Genomic DNA, 10,748 nt, shown 5'->3' with positions numbered 1-10,748 from the left:
CATTGGGCTGAATGAAGGGGCCCTGATACATAACTTCCAGGGTGGTAGAGGATGTTTAATATGTAGAGGAGGGGTGTATAGTGGAGTGGGCTTATTATTCATAATTTTCTGGTGGGAGGACAGCTTGCTTGACTGCAGATATCTCCAGTTCCCAGAAAATAAAAACTAGAGAATCCCACCTACCAAATGATATTGGTGACTAGGGGATTAGAGTTCAGTAGGCAGAGCAATCTGCCAACGAGTATATAAAACTACATACCAGCTTTGTGGAGCTGGAGCAGTAACCAGCTGCTGGAAGGCTGATATCTCTGGTTTTGGGAACAGTAGAGACAAGCTACTAGTGTCCATCAAAGAGGGAGAATCCCAGCTTTTGGAATATACCCTCAGAAAAGCTCTTAATCAGACAGAACCTGAAATATCTGACTGGGAAGAGCAATTAACAGGCTTGGATTGGGACCACTGCTTTGAAGTCAGATATCTCCGGTTCCCAAGGTCCGATTTTTAAAATTCTTGTACCCATGGAAAGAGGGGACCCTCAGCTTTTAGTCTAGGGCCCTTAGACTCCTAGGGGGGTTTCTGGGTACTCAGAAACCCCCCTGCGTGCGCTACTGAGACAGTATATATATTATATAATTCCAGTCTGCTCTGCTGTTGCCACTGGCTACCAGTACTTAATGCAGTGGGCTGTTGCTACTGGCTCCCAGTACCTATTGCAGTTTATAATTCCAGTTTGCTGTTGCCCCTGGTGACCAGTACCTATCACAGTATATAATTTCAGTTTGCTGTTGCCACTGGCTAGTGGCTACCAGTACCTAATGCAGTATTTTATAATTCCTGTCGGCTGTTGTCACTGGCTACCAGTACCTATCACAGTATATAATTCCAGTTTGCTGTTGCCACTGGCTAGTGGCTACCAGTACCTAATGCAGTATTATATAATTCCAGTCGGCTGTTTTGACTGGCTACCAGTACCTATCACAGTATATAATTCCAGTTGACTGTTGCCCCTGGCGACCAGTACCTAACGCAGTATTTTATAATTCCTGTTTGGCTAGTGGCTACCAGTGTATCGAGAGAAATGTATCTTGCACAAGACACTTAGTAGATAGAGGTAATTAGTTAGATAGAACCAGCTGTGGATTAATTACTCGTTACATACATAGAATTATGCAATTTTGATCGCTGGAGGTGCCCCCAGAAATCGAATATACAGGTACTCAAACTATAAATGGATTGGTGTAAGAGAACAAGCAGCCATTTAAGAAAAAGGGATTTCTCTTTTTTTGGGGCTCACTTTTATTGTAATAGTCAAAAGGTATGATATGATGATAAAATATTAAAATGTAACTTTTATTACTTTCTTATGATAAAATATAATCTCTATTAAGTCACCAACAGGTGGCTGTGAGACATGTAGACAGACTAAAATGAAACAAAACAAAAATAAAAACACAAATATACATAGAATTTGAAAAAATTCACAATAAATTTCAATCAGCCAAATGGCTACCTATCGTTTGTTACATTGTTTAGTGGTAGTAACACTCCGTGAGGAGAGAGAAGGTGCCAAAAATTGGGGAATTCAAGTACACAAAAGGGAATATCAAGTGATAATACACAAAAAGTTCCTATGTATTGTGTAATTTTCAAAATAGCTGTATCAGAGAGTGGTACACATGGATCTTATGTGCATACACATACAGTATAATAACATCAAATGGTGGTGGTGTTGTTTTAAATGTAAAATATACAGTGTATTAAATAATACACTCAGGTAACTGATTTTATCCTGGTATAGTGACTGTATTGGCACACCTTCTGCAATGAGGCTACAATGTATTTGAACACTGATAAGTAATTGCAACAATTCAAGGCATATTTAAGCACTGCATAACTTGCACATAAATGGTGATATCAGTGTTTGTATCAAAGGTGAGGCCAGGTAAAGGGAAAGTATAGCATGTGTATCCCAAACCTTTCTACTGACTCTGTCTTCTAAGATGGATGGAGTTGAGAGCAGGAAAGGGCACGCTATTATGAAAAATGAAAGCCAGCAGCAGTGATGTCATTGTCACCAGTATATGGTGTTAGGTCCACCCCAGGGGCGTAGCTATCGTAAGGCAGCCCCCGCTGCTGCGTGGGCGCCGGGTGCTGGCACCAGCCACTGCCCTCCGACCATCTACTTACTGTTCCCCTGCCTCCCCCGCCGTGTCTGTATCGCCGGGAGTTGGGACCGCATATCTACTAATATGCGTCCCGGCGCCTGGCTCCTTAGAGTCAAATATACATAACAAAATGGCCGCCTCCTTAGAGCAGACCGTTTTTTAAGATGCTAGAGGAGGCAGCGGCGGCCTCTAGCATCCTTACAAACTGTCTGCTGTAAGGAGGCGGCCATTTTGTAACGGATATTTTACTCAAGGAGCCAGGCGCCGGGAGATGCAGTCCCAACTCCCGGCTGAATATAGACGCGGCGGGGGAGGCAGGGTAAGAACAGTGCTATATTTATGGAGGGAGGGGGGCGCCGATATTATCTGGGGGGGGGGCGCAAAAATTGGCGCTACGCCCCTGGTCCACCCTGTTGTTACATTTAAAACATTGCAGGGTGAAAATGCGCCATCTGATGATTCATCTGTGCTGGTAGAGTAGGGGTTAAAGAACAGGCAAGGAGAAAATAAACAGGGGAAAGGAGAAGAAAGTAAGAGTGCATAAAGGCTGAAAGTGGAAATACCCCGTGTGGGTTCCCGAGCCTCTGCTGCTGACCACCTTCATACGCGATGAGCAGGCGGCCGGTGAGAGAGAGCCAGGACACGTAGGTATCAGGCAAGGAGGAGTGTAGCGTGCAGGGGGAGTGGGCTGTCTGCGGTGTTAGATCAGCGCTGTTGTATACACATTGCCGCTCTCACCCTGCATTATTCCGAGAGTCTGCCACTGCCGCTCTCACCCTGCATTATTCTGGGAGTCCGCCACTGCCGCTGTCACCCTACATTATTCTGGGAGTCTGTCACTGCCGCTGTCACCCTGCATTACTCCGGGAGTCCACCACTGCCGCTCTCACCCTGCATTATTCCGGGAGTCTGCCACTGCCACTCTCACCCTGCATTATTCCGAGAGTCTGCCACTGCCGCTCTCACCCTGCATTATTCCGAGAGGCTGCCACTGCCGCTCTCACCCTGCATTACTCCGGGAGTCCGCCACTGCCGCTCTCATCCTGCATTATTCCAGGAGTATGCCACTGCCGCTCTCACCCTGCATTATTCCGGGAGTCTGCCACTGCCGCTCTCACCCTGCATTATTCCCGGAGTCTGCCACTGCCACTCTCACCAGGGGCTGTATCCAGGGTGACGGGCTGTGTCCAGTGTCCAGGGGCAGTGTCCAGGGGCAGTGTCCAGCGTGACGGCTGTGTCCAGTGTACAGGAGCTGTGTCCTGGGGCAGTGTCCAGAGGCTGTGTCCAGTGTCCAGGGGCTATGTCCAGGGTGACGGGCTGTGTCCAATGTACAGGGGCAGTGTCCAGGGGCAGTGTCCAGTGTGACGGTTGTGTCCAGTGTACAGGAGCTGTATCCAGGGGCGGTGTCCAGAGGCTGTGTCCATTGTCCAGGGGCTGTGTCCAGGGTGACGGGCTGTGTCCAGTGTCCAGGGGCAGTGTCCATTGTGACGGCTGTGTCCAGTGTACAGGAGCCGTGTCCAGGGGCGGTGTCCAGAGGCTGTGTCCATTGTCCAGGGGCTGTGTCCAGGGTGACGGGCTGTGTCCAGGGTGACGGGCTGTGTCCAGGGGCTGTGTCCAGGGGCAGTGTCCAGTGTCTAGGGGCTGTGTCCAGTGTGACAGGCTGTGTCCAATGTAAAGTAAGGAAAATAAATAAAAGTAATAAATAAAATAAAAACACATTTGGAGGATGATGGAGGACGAAATAGTGGGAGATCAGCAACCTGATAGAAGTGCTGAAGCTGCTACCACCAGTCATGACAAGGCCGATACCTGTTTGTATTTTTTGCTCTTTTTAGCATTTTTCTTTTTTGGGGGTAGTTTATTAAACTGCCACCCTGTCTGCCCCTGCAGTGCCGCTCTGCTTCCAAGATGTGCCAGGTTGGAAGTGTAAGGTCTACATGTATGGTATGTGATGCCCACTGCTGTCGCTTAGCTTAGTCATCCAGCTACCTCGGTATATAACCTTTTGGCCCAACTACAGTAAATGAAAACAATTTTGTGAGCTGTGAAGTGATCAAAATTGACTAGAAATGAGTGGAAACTAATGTTATTGAGGTTAATTATACTTTAGGAGCAAAAAACAGGACAAATTCTGTTATTTAAGCCAATTTTAGCATTTTTTCATAAAAATCCAGATCCAAAACCAAAACAAAAACCCGCAAGGGTGGTTTTGCCAAAACCAATCCAGATCCAAAACACAAAGGGAGATCCAGATCCAAAACCAAAACCCGAAAAAGTGGCCGCACATCTCTAATATATATATATATATATACAGTGGTCAAAGTGGGGCGGTATGGGACGGTATGAAATACCGTCACTTTTCCTTCCCCGACCCGGAAATGCTTTTTTTTTAATACTAATTTGTTTTCAGACAATTTGTGCTGCAGGAAGGCAGGGGATTGGCCTTCCTGCTTAACTGACAGGTCAGGTCCCCTCCCCTTTTGCATTGGTGCCTTTACTCAGTCACGTGCCTGGGAGCTATCTGCCTGCCTCGCTGCAGTGTTCCTCCAGCGCGAGGTGGATCTAAAGGCTGGCTGCCGCTGGATTGTCCCTGCCTTCAGAGTCACACAGTAAGTTACTGTGCGCTCCTTACATTGCCACCCGCTGCCCAGCCAGCCGCTCCTCTCTTCCCCATTCCCTGCACTCGCCATGCCGCCGGGCCCGGCGCCACTAATGAATTAGGACATCCCTTCCACGGTCCACTCCAGGGAGGGAGGGAAGGCCTTCTGACCTTCCCTCGCTGGAGTGGACCGTGGCACTGCACAACACTCCTCCTGTACTGTACTGGAGGAGTGTTGTGCGGTGCCACGGTCCACTCCAGGGAGGGAGGGAAGGCCTTCTGACCTTCTCTCCCTCCCTGGAGTTGACCGTGGGACGCTGGGTCATTCCCGAATCCCTCCCGGGGCCGGAGGGATGTGCGAACGTCCCAAAATCTGGGATGTTCCCGCGATAAGTGGGACAGTTTGGAGGTATGCTGTAAAGCTAACATTTTCTAAGCGTCCACCATTACATTTTGAAAAATGTCTTGCCTTGCTTGTCATCCAGCATTCTGATTTTTAGCTGTCATTTTGTTTTTCCTATATATTTCTAGCACCGCACTTACATTCTAATACATATATAACAGATGATATTAGCATACAGTAGATAGGGGATTCCCACACAAGAATATCATGTGTGTTATGTGTATATTCTAGAAGGGATAGAGGGGAAGATTTATTACCTGGCAATCAGGGGAATATGCACTATCCCCGTGCATTATGGCAGGGGAAAGCGCTTCCCCTGATCTATGACACCCGCTCAGCTGTGGCGGTCTGGCCTCCTGCCTAATTTATGAATGGTCAGCATCGCTGGCTCTGAGCTGCGCTGGGGATCTTGCGAAAGTAGCGAGATCCCGCGCATGTGCAGTGAGCCGGCCGGGGGAAAGGAGACAGTGCATCAGTGTAAACTTCGCCGGAGGGGGAGTTAGCGCTTCCCCGCTTCGGGTCTCCCCTCCTGCTTCGCCTCGCTAATGAGGAGAAGCAGGAAGTGTTATAGCACCGCTATAATAAATCTACCTCTCTGTGCTATTGGGTTGTCTTATGCACTACCCACTGGTTCACAAATACATCCAAATTCAAAGAAGAATGAAAAGGGGAACCAGTTTTATCTTCCTTCTGCAGAAAAATGATTTGAAAACAAGTACATTTACAGGACAATACATTGAGACATTATGGATAAAGTGCACAAAAAAGTAGAACTTTTAAAGGCAAATAAAATTGTGTTTTCTTTCACAATACACATAACAGTTTACACAGTACACAGAATGAATAAACAATATACACAGTGTGATAAATGTCACATGCAGTTTACACTGTCAAAGGTTAATATAATACTTCAGAACAACAGTCGGAGGAGCCACCACCACAAAATCTAAAGTAATGTAACAGGTGGTCGGCAACCATTGAATGATTTTTCTCCCTCTCGGCTGCATGCAAGTAGATGAGTTCATGTACACATCCCCTCGCATGGTACTGAGGGAGTTCGGCAGCAAGGGAGGGGCAGGTGTCCAGCATGCAGCGTTTATGGGCTTGTGTATGTAGGCTGCTTAGTGAGCCTTAGGGCTATTTCACACACTCCGGCTCCTGCTGGGCGGCGAAAGCCGTGCTGCACACTGTAGTTAATAATGGACACAATTGTGTCCATTCACACAGGACGGCCACGGCCCGGCTGTCCGGTTGCAGACGGATCCCACCACTGGTAGGGACGGCTGCCAGGCTGTGGCCATCCCCTCCATTGTAAACTACAGTGTGCTCCATGGCTTCCTAGCCATGCGGGATTTTGCCGTCCGGCAGGAGACGGAGCATGTGAAATAGCCCTCACTGTATCACCAATAAAATGTGGTAAAAAGACTGCTGTGCTACCTGGTGATTTGTGCAGTGCTGCTGCAGAGGCATGACTCTGGAGAGGTAAGTATGGAGAGGTAAGTACTGATGCTGATAAGCCAGTGAAAGCTACCTAAAGCTTGTGCGGCACATGCTTTAAACGTGTGTATAGTGACAATGTGTACTATTCAAACACTCGGAGATGGCCGCCTCATGAGCGGGTCTAATGGCCTAATAAAAAACCTGCAACGCATATTTACTTACATGTGCAGTGCGGTGCGGTTGGGAGGGTGGGCATTGAAGCTGGAAGCCGGGTGGGTGGGTGGACAGTGAAGCCGGAAGCCAGGCGGGTGGGCGGGCAGTGAAACCGAGAGCCAAGTGGGTCGGCGGGCATTGAAGCAGGGAGCAGTGCACTGTGCAGACCCGCACTTCCGGGGACAGAAGAAGCTGAGCAGCGTCTGAGCATGCGCAGTCTAATCCCAAAATCCCAATGTTTTAGGGGCCAAATCCTGGGATCCTGCCGATCCCGGGATTGGCCACCCTAGAATCAGGACCTTTAAATGTTATGGTAGATGTATGAAGCACCCAACTTTGAGTTAACATTTATCAAGTGTATTCTATAATATTATAGGTAATATCTGACTGGTTGCTCATTGCTGACTCTACACTGCTTCATACATCTCCCCTATATATGTTGAATTTGACAACAAGCCCCTGTACCCAGGTGGGTTTATAGGGCTGGCGGAAAGGTGTTGATAACAAGTTATCAACACGTTGTGGGGCGTAAGGAATATGTGATGCCTTGTCAAGCTGCAGTGTGTGTAAGTGGTAGTCAACACCTTGTATAAAGAAATGGAAAGAAAGAAAGGGTACACTGCGCTCTAAAATAATTTGATATTAATAAAGTTACGTTTATGAAATTGCATCAATTAAGTAGTGTGTAAATTTTATTATGGCATTTTAATAAAAAGACATATAATGAATATGACAAATATAACAAGAATGAATATAAAAAATGTATATAAAAAATTGAGTACTAAGACAAGGGGAACCAATGGTAATATCAGTCCATACTGTACCGTATTTAGAATGCTGTATGCAGGGGGCCAGCTTGTTGGAATTGTGGCCGCCTAAGATGTTTAGCTGTTATGTGGACAGCATGATTGATGGTCTTATGTGTCCAGAACATTTGCGGCTGATGCACGTGATCGATTGGCACTTTCTGGCTTTTTGCTCGACCTCCGATTGTGTCCTCAGGGAGCAAGCCATCCTTAGTGAGTGCAAATGTGCAATTATGGAAAGTCAATGAGCTGAGTAAAGTTTCAAGGCTGGTCCGGAACCCAAAGGCAGAATTTCACAGCAATATCAATAGGACTGAATTTGTGTGATCCCTTGGAGCCACCAATGCATTTCACCGGTAACCTGGCTTTGTCAAGGTGTGACCTTGACAAAGCCGGGTTACCGGAGAAACGCGTTGGTGGCTCCAAGGGATCACACAAATTCAGTCCTATTGATATTAGCCCACACAGTGACCTAGTATGCCTCACAAATCAAGCCCAAACAACGACAGGCTTTAAATCAATATACACTGTTTATCCGTAATGCCAATTACACATTATGCCCATTACACATTACAACGCACACCGTGATGCCCATTACACATTACGCCACACACCGTGATGCCCATTACACTGCACACGGTGATGCAAAATACACATAACACCCCCACCATGATGCCCAAAACACATTACGCCCTACACCGTGATACCCATTATGCTGCACACCGTGATGCCCATTACACCTTACGCCAAACTCTGAAGCTCATTACACATTACACCCCACACCATGATGCCCATTACACCGCACACTATGATGCTCATTACACATTACACCCCACACCATGATGCCCATTACACATTAGGCCCCACACCGTAATGCCCATTACACATTATGCCCCACACCATAATTTACCCTACACTATATTCAACGCCATAATGCCCCTACACTAAACTCCACACACTGTAATGCACCTTACACTATATGCCACAAACCGTATTGCCACTTGCACTGTATGCCACACACTATAATGTGCCTTACACTATAAGCCACACACTGTAATGTGCCTTACACTATACTCCACACACCATAATGCACCTAACACTGTATGCCACACACTGAAATGCCACTTAACTATACTCCACACACTGTAATGCACCTTAACTATATGCCACACTGTAATGCACCTTACACTATATGCCTGCCACCATAATGCTCCTTACACTATATGCCACACACCGTAACACCACTTACACTATATGCCACACACTACAATGCTAGTTACACTATATGCCACACTGTAATGCCACTGAAACTATACCCTACACACCGTAATTCCCCTTACACATTACACCACACCGTAATGGTCCTTACACTATATACAACATTATACACAATATAGCATCATTGCATCACACTGGGCGCGGTAACATGCGTGGAGACGGTGTCTGAACTGCAGGGGCAATACAACACCCCAAACCCCTGCTCTCCCTATTCCTCTCCCTGCTGTACTGCCTCCCTTATCACGCTGCCGGGTCCTTGCACTTCCTAAGAAGAAACAACACAGCAAGGTATAGACTGTGTGTGTGTGTGTGTGTGTGTGGGGTGACTGCTTAATGTGAGGGGGCTGTGTGTAATATAGTGTGTATAGGCTGTAATGGGGGGGGGGTGACTGCATGTACTTTGGTAATATGGGGAGGGCTGTTTTCAAATGGTGTGTATATTGGTGTGTGTGCTGAAAGTAATATCGGGGCTATGTGTATTGTAATATGGGGGTGCTGTGCTATGTTATATAGTTTTGTGTGTGTGCTAAGAATAATATGGGGGGCTGTGTGTATTTTAATGGGGGGGTGCTGTGTTTAGTGTAAAATAGTGGTGTGTGTACTGGGTGTAATATGAGGGGTCTGTGTAATGTAATATAGTGATGTGTGCACTGGGTGTAAAATGGGGGGCTGTATATAGTGTAATATAGTGGTGTGTGCAGTGGGTGTAAAATGGGGGGCTGTATATAGTGTAATATAGTGGTGTGTGGTGTGTGCACTGGGTATAATATGGGGGGCTGTGTATAGTATAATATAGTGGTGTGTGCACTGGGTGTAATGGGGGGGGGGGGGGCTGTGTCTAATATGGTGTGTGTTAGGTTGCCTACTCTTCTGCATTCAGCAGGGAGGCTCACAATTTGTGAATGAGCCATCTGCTGCCCCGCACTTTAGTTTTAGTGTATTGCTCCCAGAAAATACTGACTTGCGGATGCACAAGTTCAGAATGCCTGGGGAGGGGGCAGTGGTACCTGCATGGGCGATGTCATGTGCTGGTGTCATGACTGCCACCACTAGGATCAGGGTAGCTGTTGCCACAGCATATGGGAGTGGAGTGGTTTGTGTGTGCAGAGCGCCTGGCAGGCCGTCTGCGATTTTACCAGCGGCAGGAGGCCAGGTGCTGTGTTAAGCTGAGCTGCTGCTTCATGTTGCTGATCTGTTTTCTTTTGCAGTGGACCCCTGCAGTGAATTGGAATCTGTCACAGCTATCTCCTCTCGCTGGCTGTGTCCCAGGGACCAGCCTCGGATGCAACCGCTGCAGTAGTTTTACAACAATACACAATAGTTTATTCTACTTTTAACCATTTATCAGCCAGATGCCCACCACCCAATAAAGTGGGGACCCCTTTATTGGGGGGTCCCCACTCATCCAGGGTCCCTGCCTTGGCTTTTTAGCGCAATTCGCATTCCCATAAGTCTAAAAATGGAAAAGAAGACAAATTCACATTCCATTAAATCTCACACAAAATGTTCTTTGTTACGAGATCCTCAAGCCCTGAATACGATGGTTTTTGCTTAAGGATCTTTCTGCTTCTCTCTTCTTTACAGGGAAAGGGTGTTTTCGCATGGTGAGATAATAAAGCATAACACCAAATGCAAACCAGGCTATACCTGCACTGTATGGCTGGCATTTTAAAATTTCTGGAGCCATGTAGCCAGGTGTCCCAGCAGGACAGGAGGCTTGCAGGCAGTCCAAGCGGAGCTGGCTGGTGACAATGCTGCCCCTACTTTGCAGCCAGGGTGTTTACAAGACAGCGGGCGCTCCCTGTAGATAAAAGGGTTGCGTTTTTGGTGTTCTGGAGGCAGGG

This window comes from Crinia signifera, chromosome 1, assembly GCF_055691185.1.
Source record: "Crinia signifera chromosome 1, ASM5569118v1, whole genome shotgun sequence".
NCBI lineage: Eukaryota > Metazoa > Chordata > Amphibia > Anura > Myobatrachidae > Crinia > Crinia signifera.
This window is presented reverse-complemented; position numbering follows the sequence as displayed.